Raw genomic sequence first — 17,955 nt, 5'->3', positions numbered from 1 at the left:
TCTTTTTACTTTTCAAGTTTTCATTTTTCTTTTATTTTCAATCTTTGTTTTCAATATGCTAAGTATGACTTTTGTCATGCTTAGCTAAATTTTTCATAAGCCGAGAACTGAAGTGATGACTCAATTCCAACGGGAGAATTGAAACAGACCCTTAATATCTTTGGAATATCTCTCTCAATCTTTGCGTTTACTTTTCAAAATCAAAACAGTTTTCAAAATTAAAGATTGACTTTAGTCAAGACGTTGCGATTAAATGTGAGGGAGGAAGATTCGGCTTATAGAAAACATATTTGACTTCCTGGGAACCCACTTGGCGATTTAGCTTCGCCAAGAGGGATTTGAGATCAGAATTGACGGTATAGAAGTAACAATCCGAGTCGTTCGCCACGAACTTAAACGGTAATTGATCTACGACAATGATGTTGATAGAATCAATTTCTGAAGCCGGAATCAAAGATTGCCTTGGGTATTTGGTATAAAAGATAGAGTCACGGGGATAGCCCTTGTAGACAAAGTAACCGACGTGAATCCCAGAGGGAAAATCTTATTCGATGATCTAAAGGAACTTGAGTCAAAGTGAAGCTTGAGGTTATTTTTACCATATTTATTCACAATCTTTACCCTCTTATTTTTACATTAATTGCTTTTATTTATTTAATCGTTTTTTACTATTTAAATCTCATATTACAAAACCCCATTTTTTTAATATTTTCACCTGGTTAAAACCATTCAAACATAAAATTGTGATTTTCTAAGTCCCTTAGGATTCAACCCTTATTTCTCTATACTACGTATTTCCTTATTCATTAATTGAGAAAAAGAAATTTATTTGACATCAAAACGACAGTTGTCAATTTGGCGTCGTTGTTGGGGACTTCGCCGAAGTTACTAATTTTTTATTCGCTTTTGATTTATGAACAGGAATAATCCGGGCACATTAGTGGAGTTCTACCCAGAGATCGAAGCCAAAGCTAGGAGACTCCACGCACAAACACTTCAGGAAAGAATGTGACAACAATCAAATCCAGAAGAAGAATTAAATTTAGATGAATCCGTTAATATAATTCTGATAGTCGATCATACTATCCGGGAGTTAGCCGCGACACCTACTGAACAAGGGCCTTTTTGCATTGATTTTCCCCAAGGTGAAACTCCATACCAGTTGAAAACTGGCTTTATTCATCTCCTCCCTACATTCCGCGGATTGCCAAATGAGAATCCACACAAACATCTCATGGAATTTCATATGGTCTGTACTAGCATGAGACCACATGGAGTAACCGATGACCAAATAAAACTTAGAGCTTTTTCTTTTTCCTTAGCTGATTCGGCTAAGGAGTGGTTATTTTATCTTCCCCTAATTCTATTACTACATGGGCTCAAATGACTCGTCTTTTTCTTGATAGGTTTTTCCCTACGGCGAAAGTAAGTGAACTACGAAGGATAATACTTGGAATCAAGCAGCTTAATGGAGAGTCACTTTACGACTACTGGGAGCGGTTTAAGAAGTTATGTTCTAGTTGCCCACAACATGGGTTAATTGAACAAACACTCCCTCAATACTTTTATGAATGATTATCTCCCCTGGAAATTAAGATGATCGATGCTTCCAGCGGTGGATCCTTGGTGAATATGACTCCTACTAAGGCTAAGGATTTAATTTCCACAATGGCCGCAAATTCCCAATAGTTCCGCGTAAATAATGAACCTCCTTGAAGGGTTCATGAGATAAATTCATATTCCTTAGAAAATAAGATAGATAAGTTAACTGAAGTCGTCAACTCTCTTATTACAGGAAAGATAGGACAAAAACGATTATGTGGAATATGTGCATTACCGGATCATCCGACAGACGGTTGTCCACTGATTCATGATGACGCAGCAGCTCAGGTCAATGCAGTCGGGAACTTTCCGGGACCTCCTCAAAGAGTCTATAATCACTACGACAATACATACAACCTAAGATGGAGGGATCATCCGAACTTCAGTTATACCAAAAACTCAAGACCGAATCAAGGTTATCAAGCGAGACCATCTCCACCACCACAACAGCCGCAGAAGACATCACTAGAGTCGATTGTCAAGAGTTTAGCGCTCTCCTAGGAAAACTTCAAGACTCGAACTGAAACCCACTTCCAAGAGATGGATAAACATATAAGCTAACTGGCTGAAACCGTAAGCCACTTGGAATCACAAGGTAAACTTTCATCTCAAACTGAAGTAAACCCGAGGGAGAATATAAGCGCCATCACTCTTTAGAGTGGTATAGTAGTGGCGCCACCTGTTCCATCAGACAAGACAATCCAAAAAGAGAAGAAGACTGATGATTCAGGATTCCAGAAAGAGAATGACGAAGAGAAAATAGACGACCCGATGCCATCTCCCTATGACGTGCCACCGTCTTTTCCATCAAGGTTAGTTAAAAAGGATAAAAAGACTGAGGAAAAGGAAATATTAGATGTACTTCAGAAGGTGGAAGTTAACATACATTTCCTTGAGGTTATCTGTAAGGTTCCAAGGTATGCCCGATTTTTGTAGGATCTCTATACGACTAAAAGGAAGCTTACCGGGATCAAGAAAGTGAACTTAGGAGAGCATGTCTCAGCCGTTTTCCAACGGAAGTTACCACCTAAGCTAAAAGACCAAGGTATGTTCGCAATACCCTGTAAAATTGGTAAAGTTGAGATAAAACGAGCCATGTGCGATCTTGGCACCTCAATTAATGTAATGCCCCTATCTGTTTATAAAATGGTTACTAACAATCATTTGAAGGATATAAAGATCTCGATATAGCTTGCCGATAGATCGGTGATCTATCCAGAAGGACTCTTAGAGAATGTATTAGTGTTGGTAAACAACTTGATATTCCTTCCGATTTTTATATAATCGACCTGGAGAATGATCGCAAAAGCACATCATCTGATATCCTGCTGGGGCTCCCTTTCCTAAGCACTGCACACATGAAAATTAACGTGAGAAGCGGAATTTTAACAATGCAATTTGACTGTGATATCGTTAAATTTGACGTATATAAGGCAATAAGATATCCTGATAAAGTAGAAAGTTTAAATTCTGTCGATTTAATTGATCCTTTGGCTGATGAATTTTTAAGGACTAATTTTTCCTTTGATCTATGCAAGGAGCTAGAAGATCGTGATGAAAAATTGAATTATGATCATGCTGAATTGAATTTGATTTCTTCTAAACCTAAAGTCTTACCTTCAGTTTTACAGGCACCCGAAGTTGAACTGAAACCATTGCCGGATCACTTGAAATACACCTACCTCGAAGCAAATAACACTCTTCCAGTAATCATATCAAAAGGATTATCCGAGGAGGAGGAAAAATACTTAATCACGGTTTTGCACCAACACAAGGAGGCTATAGGATGGACCATCGCCCACATCAAAGGGCTAAGTCCATCTACTTGTATGCATAAAATTAAAACCGAAGAAGGCGCAAAACCAACACGTGAAGGTCAGTACCGACTAAATCCACCAATGATGGATGTGGTAAAAAGGAGATATAAAAACTCCTAGATGCAGCTATTATACATCCAATTTCGGATAGTAAATGGGTAAGTACGATACATGTAGTTCTTAAAAAAACAAGAGTTACTGTGATCGAAAATTCTGAAGGAGAATTCGTATCAACACAAGTTCAGAACGGATGTAGAGTCTGCATTGATTACATGAAGTTGAATTCTTCAACCCAAAAAGACCATTTTCCCCTTCCATTCATAGATCAAATGATAGAACAATTAGCCAGTAAATCTCACTATTGTTGTCTTGATGGATTTTTAGGTTTCTTCCAAATTCCAGTAGCACCTGAAGATCAAGAAAAGATGACATTCACATGCCCTTTCGGCACCTTCTCTTATCGACGTATGCCTTTCAGACTTTGCAATGCACCTGCCATATTCCAAAGGTGTATGATTAGTTTTTTCTGATTTTTTTTGAGAAAGGTATTGAAGTTTTCATGGACGACTTCACTATTTACGGTAATTCATTCAATGAGTGTCTATTAAATCTAAAAAATGTGTTGCGTCGGTGCCTATAATTTAACCTTGTTTTGAATTATGAAAAGTGTCACTTTATGGTTGATAAGGGTTTAATTCTGCCACATTATTTCATCTAAAGGAATTGCGGTAGACAAGGAAAAAACCGATATAATACGTTCACTACCTTACCCCACTACGGTGAGGGAAATTCGTTATTTTCTTGGTCATGCAGGTTTTTACCGTAGATTCATTAAGGATTTCTCCAAGGTAGTGCAACCATTGTACGAGCTATTACAGAAGGATAAAGCCTTCAATTTCAACCAACAATGTCGAGACTCATTCGTCGTATTAAAGGAAAAGTTGGTTTCGACACCCATAGTCCAACTGCCAAATTGGGACTTCCCCTTCGAAGTTATGTGTGATGCTTCAGATGGAAGTGTTGGAGCCGTGCTCAGACAAATGATCGGGAAAGAGCCTCACGTTATCGCTTATGCATCCCATACCTTAGATTCCGCACAATGGAATTATTCAACAACCGAAAAAGAATTATTCGCCATTATTTTTGCATTAAATAAATTTAGATCATATCTTCTTGGCACTAAAGTTGTTATTTTCTCTGATTATGCAACCTTGAAGTACTTACTCAACAAAAAAGAAGTGAAACACGACTAATCCATTGGATCTTACTCCTCCAAGAGTTTGATTTGGAAATCAAGGACAAGAAAGGATGCGAGAACTTAATAGCCGATCACTTAAGCCGGCTTCCAATCACTACAGTTGATCCTCCCATTCATGAGGAATTCCCTGAGGAAAGCTTGATGATGGCACAGAAGTCAATACCTTGGTTCGCAGATATAGTTATTTACTTAGCTACAGGTAAATTACCATCTGATTTGACGAGAACCTAAGTAAACCGTATCAAAAGAGAATCTCGTTTCTTCATTTAGGATGATTCGTATCTTTGGAAGCATTGTTCAGACCAGGTAATTCGATGACGTGTTCCTGAAAGTGAGGTAAGATCAATTTTAAATTTTTTCCATTCTTATTCGTGTGGTGGACACTTCGGACTGAAGTAAACTGCCATAAAATTTTGGAATGCGGATTCTTTTGGCCTCATATTTTCCGTGATGCTTACTTATTTTGCAAGTCTTATGATAATTGTCAACGTGCAGGTAACTTGAGTTGAATAAACGAAATGCCCCTTAATCCTATACATATATGCGAAATATTTGATGTTTGGGGACTTGACTATATGGGTCCTTTTATTTCTTCTTTAGGTAATTGTTATATAATTCTTGCGGTTGACTATGTTTTGAAGTGGGTAGAAGCTAAAGCCACTCGAAACAACGATGCTAAAACTATTGTTCAATTTCTAAAGAATTGTATTTTTTCCAGGTTTAGTGCACAAAGAGCAATAATAAGCGACCGCGACACACACTTCATCAATCGGGTAATTGATGTACTTATGAAAAAGCATGGAGTGAATCACAGGATTGCCACAACTTATCATCCGCAAACGAACGGACAAGCAGAAATTTCAAACCGTGAAGCAAAGAAGATTCTTGAGAAAATAGTCAAGCCAAATCTAAAAGATTGGAGTTTGAAATTAATTGACACTTTGTGGTCCTATCGAACTGCATATAAAGGACCTATCGGTATGTTGTCATATTGCCTTGTATTCGGTAAGCCATGTCATTTACCTGTTGAGCTAGAACACAATATATTGGGTTATAAAGCAGTATAATATGGAATTAGAAGTGGTTGGCGAAACACGAAAGTTACATATACAGGAGCTTGAGGAAATCCAGAGAGACGTTTATGACAACGCCAAAATATATAAGGAAAAAAAAAGAATTCCATGATCAAAAAATTGTTTTTAAATCTTTTTCTATCAAACAAAAAGTTATTATTTTAATTAAAAATTAAAATATTTTGCAGCTAAACTTCGGTCAAAGTGGAGCGGACCTTATACGATAACTGAAATATTTTCTCATAGCGCAGTCAAACTTGAAGATGATTCGGGCACTTGGTTTAAAGTCAATGGACACAGGATTAAACCGTATTATGCCAATAGCCAAGCTTGCTTATTTGAAGATCTAGACTTAGAAGAACTTGTAGTCTGAATCAGGTCGTTGAGCTAACGACCTTAAACAAAAGCGTTTCATGGGAGGCAACCCATTGTTTTTAATTCCGTTATATTTTTGTTTTTGTTTTTATTTTATTTTATTTTTTCAATCGAGCATGTTTAATTTAATTTTTGTTTTTATTTTGCAAGATCCGAATATTTTTATTCAAACTTAAACGACAAAAAATTACGGAAAATTCATTCGAACAGTGCGAATTTCGGAACCTACAGAGCAGTGAACAATCGCACAAAGAAGAAAAAATACCCCAGCCTGTGCGCACCGTTTTATTAAACGGCGCACGTCAGCAAAACCCATGGAGGAACCGATGCACGTTAGCAAAACCCAAATTTTCTTTCCCCCTTTTTGTTATCTTTCTACCGCACACCTCCCCAATCCCTTCTCTTCTTCTTTATTTTACTTTGACCATGGACCCCACCTAATCTCTTTCAATCACCTTTTCAATTTTTAAACCTACCTTTATCTAAATAAAAAAACAAATCCCCATTCACTTCCAACTCTACAACCCACGGCAAAAACCAAACTTAAACACACCCCCTTTCATCTTCTCAAAATAGATCACCCTCCCCAAACGCACGCTAATCCATCGCCCCTCCTTCTACCCACCGTCAGCGGCATCAACGAAGAACTCTTCTCATTCCAACATTTTCACGCCAACCGTTCCTCCATAATCCGCTATGGTGTGCACATGAAACTGACCTGACAACATCGCCCCTCCGCCCACGTCCTAGGAGGGCGTCGTCGTTAAAATGCGCCAGCGTTTGTAGAGTTACCGAGTGACTCCGACTCCATTTCGCCACCACCCCTAGTTCAACCGACGAAAGGCTGTGGCCAAACTTCAACATAGCCATATTATTCGGCATTTGCGCCGACCGCCTCCTTCCGGCCCGAGCCTAGCACATCTCGTTATCCGTCACCTCCACGATCTCCATCTCCGTCATTTCATTCGATACCGACAACAACAACATCATCATCCCATTCACGACCAACGACATTCCCTTCATACTTGATGCATTCGACGGCATCAGATAACGCTACCGAGGTAAACTCTAGTCCTGTTTCAGTTCCACCGTTACTAATGTACCATCATATTTACGGTTTTACAGAGGACTTCACTGCCGATTTTCCACCCCCCGATCCATCATCTGCGACATCGAGCTCTCGACAGTATCGAGGGTGTGATGTTTCATTGAATCGTTCACCTAGCTCGGGGATGCTTCTGACAGCCCACCACCAGCCCACGAAAACCTGGAGCGTAACCGAAGGGGTCGGTCATACGCTATCCCTCCCGAAGAAACGTTGCACGGTTATGTGCAATTTTCCAATGATAAATTGGTACGTTTCGAGTCGGTAAGACATCATCCTTTTCGTGTAGCTAAGTATATTCTGACTCGAACTTTAGAAATGTTACATTTACGTGAGTCTGTTCACGCATATTTTACTACAATTGGTTGGAATTTATATCCGATGATTAACTGTGGAACATTTTATGAACTTGTGTTTGAATTCTATACCACTTTTAATTTTTTTCGCAACGTCTTCTTAATGTTAATTCGCCTGATGTTATTACATTCCGACTATGTGAAAGTTATTTTTTAATATCTATATCGGAATTTAATCTTGCTATGGGGTTCGTGACGGATGTCACGAATCATGCGTATTTAACTGCTTTACTTGAGATTCTACAGAGTTTCGATGCCAACATGGTCTATGAGGCGCTTACCGGTTTAGTCTGACATACGTTCAACGCTCGCTCGACGTGAGCCCATCTTATTCATGACCCAGCCTTGCGCTACATCCATCGCTTCCTCGCTTACAATTATTCCTGCCTGAACGACTTATCCTCCTAATTAAGCCGGGTCGAGCTATTCTTTTTATGGTGCATGCCCACCGGTAATAATGTGAATGTTAACTTCCTAAAAAGGCTACTTTTAAGGCCTTTTTCACTTAAGTTATTGTTTGTTTAAAAGCTCATCTTAGGCATTTTAGGATCATGTAGTTGCATATAGCGCATTTGTGGTGGTTGTGCTATTTTATTTCTTAATGGTGCTGTTTGAGGGAAAAGTGCTGTTTGTTTGTGGTGTGCAGGAAATAGCAAGAAAAAAGGATTCTTTGGGAAGTAATGTCGCGGCATCACAAGTTGCTAAAGTAGATTGAAATGCCTTGGCATTTCCGGCGTAGAAAAAGACAACAAAATATTTCTGCATAAGGACAGCTGGCACTGGATAGCTGTCTCTGCACGTGAAGGACTGCTGTAACCGCCTACCAGAGCTTCCAAAGGACCACTGCCACTTGGAGGATAAGGTTCATACCCAACATGTGATTCTAGGAGTATGAGGGGTATTTTGCACCCAACAACCTCACCATTACCCCTAGATATTTTTTTATTATATATGACACCTCATGGGGGAGAAAAAAAGGTGGGAAGGAGAGGAGGACACATACGGTAGCAAAAATCACATTTTTATTTTCTCTTTTCCTTTCTTCTTCATTGGGATATTCCTCCATTGATAAAGCTCCAAGGAGTGGCGAGCTAGGAGCCGAAAGGAGCTAGCGAGCTAGGTGGTTCACGGTGGCCGAGAGGAGACCACCGGTGGCGCGTCGAAGGCTTCTTCTCAACTTCCCTTTTAGCTGCTATTTTATATTTATTTGAGGGTTGTTGGAACAAATATTTTCATGACTTTGTGTTTGGATATTTTGAACCCCTCCATGAACTAACTTATTTGGTGGTGGTTGATTTAATGGTTGTTTGAACTTTATTTTTAATGGTATATTTAAGTTTATTTTGGTTCTTTATTTGCTTTGCTTATAAATGCTTCACCATCTAGGCTTGTAAGAGGCATGGAAATGTCCATTTCTTAGATGAAGGTTAGGTATTCGGAAGAATCCTAGACTAAAAATACTTGTAAGTATTCGGAAGAAACGCAAGATAAGATCCTCATAAGAAATGGGTTATATTATTTTCAAGGGGCTTTGAACCGGCCTAGGAATATTATAACTTAATCCCTTAGATCTCGGAAGAGGCTAGGATAGGATTTTAACGACTAAAAATGGTGTCTTTATCAATAGGGTAGGCTGGCCAACATCGTTGAGTGAGAGCAGATGCCTTGGCATCCTATTCTGTTAGGTTCTTTAAAACACTTTAGGAAAACCCTGTCGAGTAAGTAAAGACCAGTTAGCTTAAATATACTTGAGAAATAAGTTTAGCATCCGTAGATCAATCCCTACCATTCATTCTCTTGGAAGCTTGTCACGTGAGGATTATTTTCTTTTCATTTTATCTTTATTTACTGTTTTTACCATTTTCATTGCCTTGACATTTCACCATAATCAACATCAAACATCCATCATTGCCATTGCATTTCCATTTGCTACACCATCAGATCATTACTACATATCCACCAGTATACACATTTACATTGCCGTGACATTTGTATATATCAAGACTAACTATACTTAGATAGAATAGTTCATTGTTTTGGTTAGACTTTTGTAATTTCACCCAATCCCTGTGGAGACGATACTCACTCATCATTATATTACTTGAGCGATTATGTATACTTGCACATTATTTGCGTATAATTTATTGTAATCACAACACGCGAACAGATTTTTGGCGCCGTTGTCGGGGATTGGAAGCCTGAAGTTATTTTGTTTTGCCAGAGTATTTTATTTTGTTTTGCATTTTTATTTGTGTATAGTTTACTTGATATTTTTGTTTTATTTTCAGGTTTATCTAGTGTATGCCTAGAAGAAATTCTGAAGAGCCTTTGGAACCAATAGAACCTGAGATTGAAAGACTCTTTAGAAAAAGAAGACGTGCTCAAAGAAATATGTATCAGATTGGAAACCAAGGCATTGGTCAGGATGATGGAAATCATAATGTCGTGGCATTAGACAATGCTGATCCTGCTGTTAGGCCGTGCATTATTCGCGATCACTTAAATCCGATACTAGATGATCTGAATCCTGGGATTGTGGCACCTGAAATTCAAGCTGCATATTTCGAGCTAAAACCAGTCATGTTCAACATGTTGAATTCTATTGGGCAGTTTGGGGGTATGCCAACTGAAGATGCCAGGCATCACATTCGTAATGTTCTGGAAGTTTATGATTCTTTTCGCCAAGAAGGAGTGCATGAGGATTTTATGAAATTAAAGCTTTTTCCGTATTCATTGCGTGACCGAGCAAGGGCTTGGTTGAGTGGTGTACCAGCCGGTTCTATGGAATCATGGGCTAATCTTTGTAAGAGTTTCTTATTGAGGTACAACCCACCAAACATGAATATGCAGCTAAGGAATGAAATATCTTCTTTTCGCCAGGGCGACGACGAATCTATGTATGAGAGTTGGGATTGTTACAAGAGTTTGCTTCGGAAGTGTTCAAATCATGGTTTTCATGATTGGACTCAAGTAGCCATGTTCTATAATGGAGTTAATGCACCCACGAGGATATTACTGGATGCCTCGGCAAATGGGACATTGCTGGATAAATCACCTACTGAGGCGTTTGCTATATTGGACAGAATTGCTAATAATGATTATCAGTTTCCTTCCTCAAGGCTTGGGAGTGGAAGGAGAACACCTAGAGCATTTGAGTTAGATACCAAGGATTCGGTGTCTGCTCAACTCTCAGCCATCACTAATATGTTGAAGAACTTACAACGTTCCACTGATGTGAAGGAAGTGAAAGAAACTAGCCTGGCATGTCTGTTATGTCAAGGCAATCATCACGAGAGCGAATGCCCAACAAACCATGAGTCCATCAACGTTGTAGGTAATTACAATCGAGGCAACAACAATCCTTATTCTAACACTTATAATGCTAGATAGCGTCAGCATCCCAATTTTTCATGGGGAAATCAAGGAGCCCACAATGTTAATCAACCTACTCGGCAGTAGAATCACAATGAGCCTCAAAGTTACCAAAATGCTATGCCATGGCATAATTCCAACAAAGGAACTTCATCTTCAGCAAGCATGAGTTCATTGGAAGCTACAATTCAAGAGTTCATATCCACTACGAAGACAATGCTGCAAGACCATTCTACTTCAATTAAGAATCAAGGAGCTTTACTTCATAGTCAAGGCACCTTACTTCAAAGCCATAGCTCGTATGTGAGAGCTTTGGAAGGTCAAGTTGGTCAGATTGCTACGGCATTGCAAGAGCGTCAACAAGGACGTTTTCCAAGTGATACTGAAGTCATTAGAGCACCTGGAAAAGAGCACTGCAATGTGTTAACTCTTAGGAGTAGAACACAAATCAATCGACAAGTCAAGGATAGTGGGCCACAACATGATGATTCTAATCCCACTACTGAAGTTGAATTACATGATGATAGAGTTACTGAGAAGGACAAGGAGGAGGATTCTGCTAAGATACCAGATTCTGATGCCAAGGCAAAAGCAAATTCTATTCCTGCAGCTAAGGAAGCTAGACCTCCCTCACCCTTCCCGCAAAGATTGAAGAAGCATAATGATGAATTTCAGTTCAAGAAGTTCATGGACATTCTTGATCAGCTCCATATCAACATACCTCTCTTGAAAGCTATTGAACAGATGCCGATGTATGCCAAATTTCTGAAGGTAATTTGTACCAAGAAGAGGAAAGTAGAGACTGTTGCCACGACAACAGAATTTTGTTCTTCATTGAGTAAGTTGCCGCTAAAGAGAAATGATCCGGGAAGCTTCATTATTCCTTGTTCAATTGGAGCTAATTTCGTTGGAAAGGCTCTGTGTGATCTTGGTTCAAGTATCAACTTAATGCCGAAATCGATATTCTTGAAGCTTGTCATAGGAGATGCAAGACCCACCTCAGTTATTTTACAACTTACCGACAGATCCTATGTGAAACCTGAAGGGAGAGTCGAGGATGTCATAGTAAGTGTGGATAAGTTTGTGTTTTCAGTCGACTTCTTAATTCTGGACTGCGAAGTTGATGCCAAGGCACCAATCATTCTGGGAAGACCTTTCCTAGCCACTGGACGTATTTTGATAGACTGTGAAAAAGGTGAACTCACCATGAGAGTGGCTGATCAGTGTGTGACTGTCAATGTTTTTTGAACGCTCAAATATGTTGATGACACTGAAGAATTCCAAGGCATTTCTGAATTGAACTCAGTGATTTAAGAAGAGACTAAACATCTCTGCCAGAACAATTTTATTCAGCTAGCAGAAAATGAATATTGAGTGGATGACGAAAGCTTAGTGGAGTCCGACAACTTTCCAATGTTGGAGGAACAATCTAGCTTACTACAAGCTAGATCAGGTATGAATTTTGAACCTCTAAATTTTGATGAATTTATTCCTCCTAAGCCTTCATTAATGCATGCATCCACTCTAGAACTTAAGACTTTGCCAGGGTATCTTAAATATGTATACTTAGGTAGCAATGAGACTTTATCGGTTATTATTTCCGCTAACCTTACTGCTAATCAAGAGCAAAGTTTGTTAAGTATGTTGATGCAGCATAAAAAAGCAATTGGTTGGACTATGGCTGATTTGAAAGGTATAAGTCCCACGATCTGCATGCACAAGATTCTGCTTGAAGATTGTCACGGAAATTCAATAGAACTACAAAGAAGACTCAACCCTGTTATGAAGCAAGTGGTGTTGAAAGAAATTCTGAAATGGCTTGATACTAGGGTGATCTACCCTATCTCAAATAGCTCATGGGTGAGCCCTGTCCAATGTGTTCTGAAGAAAGGAGGCACGACGGTGGTTACTAATGAGGATAATGATCTATTACCCACTCGCACTGTGACCGGATGGAGGATATGCATGGACTATAGAAAACTCAACAAAGCAACAAAGAAGGACCATTTTCCTCTACCTTTCATCGACCAAATGTTGGATCGATTAGCCGGCAAAGCATTCTATTGCTTTTTAGATGGGTACTCAAGGTACAATCAAATGGCCATCGCACCAGAGGACCAAGAGAAGACTACATTTACTTGTCCCTATGGCACTTTTGCCTTTAGGAGGATGCCTTTTAGACTCTGTAATACCCCGACAACATTTCAGCACTATATGCACACCATATTTTCAGACATGGTTGAGGATTTTCTGGAGATTTTCATGGATGACTTTTCTGTTTGTGGGGACGATTTTGAACGATGCCTCGGAAATTTAGCAAAAGTTCTCAAGAGATGCGAGGAGGATGAGTTGGTCTTAAATTGGGAAAAATATCACTTCATGGTGACTGAAGGCATTGTATTAGGCCACAAAATTTCTCACAAGGGTATTGAGGTTGATAAGGCAAAGATTGAAGTGATTGAAAAGTTGCTACCACCAACTTCGGTCAAGGGCATAAGAAGTTTTCTTGGACATACTAGATTCTATAGAAGGTTTATCAAAGACTTCTCCAGGATTTCTAAGCCCTTGTGCACATTGCTTCAACAAAACCAACCCTTTGTGTTTGACGAATTATGCCTCGTCGTATTTACTGAGCTGAAACGACAACTGATCTCGGCACCTATTGTAGTCCCTCCCGATTGGACATCACCATTTGAGCTGATGTGTGATGCAAGCGATTATGCCGTAGGAGCTGTTTTGGGGTAACGCCGAAGTAAAATGTTTCATGTTATTTATTACTCTAGCCACACTTTAAATGAATCACAATTGAACTACACCACCACTGAGAAAGAATTACTTGCCATGGTATTTGCTTTTGATAAATTTAGACCCTACCTAATAGGCACTAAAGTTATTGTTCACACTGATCATTCGGCTATAAAATACTTAGTGAACAAAAATGATGCCAAGCCTATACTTATTAGGTGGATCTTACTTTTGCAAGAATTTGACTTAGAGGTGGTATATAGAAAAGGAACTGAGAATCAAGTTGCTGATCACTTATCTAGGCTAGAAAACAATTCTAAATGCCATGACACTATAGATATCCAAGAGGAATTTCCTGATGAGAAAATTTTATATGCCACGACAAGCCTGTGGTACGTTGACCTTGTTAATTTTCTTGTTAGTGGAATTGTGCCTTTTGATTTGAATAGTCAGGCTAAAAAGAAGTTCAAGCACGATGCAAGGCACTATTTTTGGGACGAGCCATATTTATTCAAGCATTGTGACAATCAGCTCATTAGACGATGTGTACCTGAAGAGGAGTAAAGTGATATTTTGTACCATTGTCATTCGGCCCCAAGTGGAGGCCATTTTGGTGGAGCAAGGACTGCTACTAAGGTCCTGTAATCAGACTTTTACTGGCCAACTCTTTTTAAAGATGCCCAAGCATTTACAAAGGATGTGATCGATGCCAACGGACTGGAAACATCTCCAGACGACATTAAATGCCGCTGTAAAATATTTTGGAGATAGAGCTGTTTGATGTGTGGGGCATCGATTTCATGGGACCATTCCCATCTTCTGAAGGAAAATTATATATACTGCTTGTTGTGGATTATGTGTCAAAATGGGTGGAAGCAATAACAACATCAAGGAATGACTCCAAGACCGTACTCAAGTTTTTGCACAAGTATATTTTCACTCGGTTTGGAGTACCTCGTGCTATCATTAGTGATGAGGGAACCCACTTTGATAACAAGTTGATTGCCAAGGCATTGAAGAGATATGAAGTTTGACATAAGATTGCCACGGCATATCATCCTCAGACAAATGGCCAAGCAGAGATATCTAATCGAGAGATCAAGCAGATTTTAGAGAAAGTGGTGAACCCAAGGTGTAAGGATTGGTCGCCAAAGTTGGATGAAGCACTTTGGGCGTACAGAACTACATACAAGACTCCTTTGGGGATATCACCCTTTAAGTTGGTGTATGGTAAAGTTTGTCATCTCCAGGTTGAGCTTGAACACAAAGCTTATTGGGCCATCAAGCGATTGAATTTCGATGCTCAACTAGCTGGGGAGCAGAGATTACTTGAACTTAACGAAATGGAAGAGTTTAGAGCACAAGCATATGAGAATGCTCGGATATACAAGGAGAAAACCAAGAAGTGGCATGACCAGAAACTTATTCCACGGCATTTTCATGATGGCCAACAAGTCTTGCTTTACAACTCCATACTCAAACTCTTTCCTGGGAAACTCAAATCTCGATGGTCAGGGCCATTTGAGGTGCATTATGTCTATCCCCATGGAGCTGTTGACATCAAGAGAATAGACAATGGAACGATCTTCAAGGTCAATGGCCAGCGTCTGAAAGCCTACAATGGAGTTCCACCACCACACAACAAGGATGTGTTACGTCTGCACGATACTGAAGCGTGCCCAGAGGAGAACCAAAATTCGATGCCACGGCATTGAATTTGTGTCTGTACATAATTAAAAATTAAAAATTTAAGTTTTTCTTTATTTTTATTTTTATTTCATTTTGTAATTAATTTTTTATATGATTTGTAGGGACCACAGTGTTGCAAACCGTGCAATGAGCGGTTACCAAATGGAGGAAAGGACAATGCATTAATTGGAGAGATATTCTTTTGATTTGTTTCTTTTTATTTAATTTAATTTCTGACATTTCTTTTTCTCTTTCCACATACTTGTCCTATCACTATCATTACCTTTTGGCAGTTTTTTTTCCTTCCCCATGCACGCACAAACCCCCACCCACTCACTCCTCTCTTAACCATTCTATCACACATTTTCCCTCTTAAATTTTTAACTTTTTCTTTTCTCTTTCTTTATTAATTTTTTCTCTTTTATTTTAACTTTTACTTTTTCTCTTTCCTTCATTCATCTTCTTCTTTTGTTATTCTCTCCATAGCCAAAATACATCCAAGTTTTTAAAGCTTTCAAAAGTTTCTTCCTTTATCATTTTTCTTACTTCATATACACACAAAAATGGTGCGTTCAAGACCGGCTCCAACCGACACTACCGCTTGGCAACAGTTCAAAGATGACGAGGCCAAGGCTCGGTTCCAAAACTTCAAGAACCGGAAACTTTTTTTTGAGTTAGGATTTATTTTTACCAAAGAAACTGATGGTGGTTTTGGACCCGATGTTATGGACATCGTGACACCGCTCAAGTGGAAGAAATTTACCCGTCATCCTGGTTCGGTGAATGCCTCAATGGTTAAGGAGTTCTACGCGAATATTTCCAAGCCCAACCAACACTCCATCTTCGTTCGAGGTAAGCAGATCCGTTTTACACCTTCTGCTATTAATCGTTATTTTCATTTGCAGGATGTTGTGGATAACCATGCCAAGTTCGAAGAGGAGGCTGATAGCAACACATACGATGGGGTCTTGGAGGACCTTTGTTTTGAAAACACTGAGTGGAATGGGCATCAAACGAGTCGATACTCGGTCAACCGAGAACGTCTTCAGCCGCGCGCCAAGTTATGGAATCACTTCCTTAAGCATAAACTCATGCCGACTTCTCACAACACAACAATATCACTTTTACGCTTATTACTTTTACATTCTATAATGGAATCCCGTCCGATCGATGTGGGTCGTATTATTATTTTGTAAGTTAACGACTGTTTGGGTAAAAAGGGAAGTGCTTTGGTGTTTCCTAACTTAATTACTGCTTTATGTCGTAAGAAAAAAGTTGAGGAAAATGCTTTTGATGAAATTTTACCTGGTTTATCGGGCATCACTAGAGCCAGACTCCCACTGCTATTAGGACTTGAAAATCCTAAATCTAAAGAATTTGTTCTTGAGCAATATGCAGGTACTACACAATCAAATACCGAGGCAAGGTTACTTGCTCTCGAGGAAGCTGTGATGCAGACTCAGACACACCTGCATACTTTACACGGTGACATCCGTAACTTCTTTGGATACGTGAAGCATAGAGATGCAGAGGTGGAATCAATGTTTTAAGAAATTATTCCCCACGGTCAACAGGATTTCCCTGGCTTCCCAGATGAAATTCTATCGGCATTTAATGCCGAGACATCTCCAGAGCCCGAACAAGATGCATCCGATCCTCCCGCTGATGATCTGAGTCCTACTCCGCACCGTTCCGAAACTCCTGAGTATCTGGTCACTGTCCCTATCGAAGAAACACCCAACCCTGTCCTAGCACCCAAACCTTCTTCTGCACCATGTCGTGGCAAATGCATCAAAACCACGGTTAGACGCTCCAATATTGCGCATTATTACTCCACTTCGTTCGAGTCCAGCCCAGCACCTATACGCAAGTGCACCCGACGAGGAGTTGCTAGCACCTCCAAGGCAATACCACGCACTCATTGAGGTACCTCTCTTACATCCATTCTCATTTAGTTGCATTTCATTGCATGGCATATAGTTTATATTTAGTATAGTTCTCTTTCAGCATTGAGGACAATGCTTTTCTTAAGTTTGGGGGAGGTATGGTTCTTGGTAGGTCATATGCATGATAGCATTAGCATAGGTTTCTGCCATGGCATCAGAAAATGGTAGGACAGTTAGATGAAATGTTTTGAGGATACCCGATGATGATAATGTTAGGCTAGAATCTGAATGTAAATGACTATTGAGAATGATAGAACTCACTCTAGGGCTTGATTCTTTGTGAAAAACTTTTACACGATTTGTATGTTATCTATACTTAGAAAATTTAGAAAATTTTTATGAAAGAACACTAGTTAATTTTGACATTGAAATATATTTTTGTGCTTAAAAGAAAAATAAAAAACAAACTCCCTTAAAAATGAAACTGTGAATAAATGCTTAGGCATAGTTGTATAGGGACACTCCTCTTTGCCGTGGCATTGTCTGGAACTTTCTTTAATAAATGGCATCCTTATGCATATGAGTGAATGAAAGTAGTCACGGGTTGACTCTACTTAACTTGCTCGGGGTGGAAGGTATGCTCCCTTTCATCTAGAGTGTGGGAGAGTAGGTGTGAT

This window comes from Hibiscus syriacus, unplaced genomic scaffold (assembly GCF_006381635.1).
Source record: "Hibiscus syriacus cultivar Baekdansim isolate YM2019G1 unplaced genomic scaffold, ASM638163v2 tig00112383_pilon, whole genome shotgun sequence".
NCBI classification, from domain to species: Eukaryota; Viridiplantae; Streptophyta; class Magnoliopsida; order Malvales; family Malvaceae; genus Hibiscus; species Hibiscus syriacus.
This window is presented reverse-complemented; position numbering follows the sequence as displayed.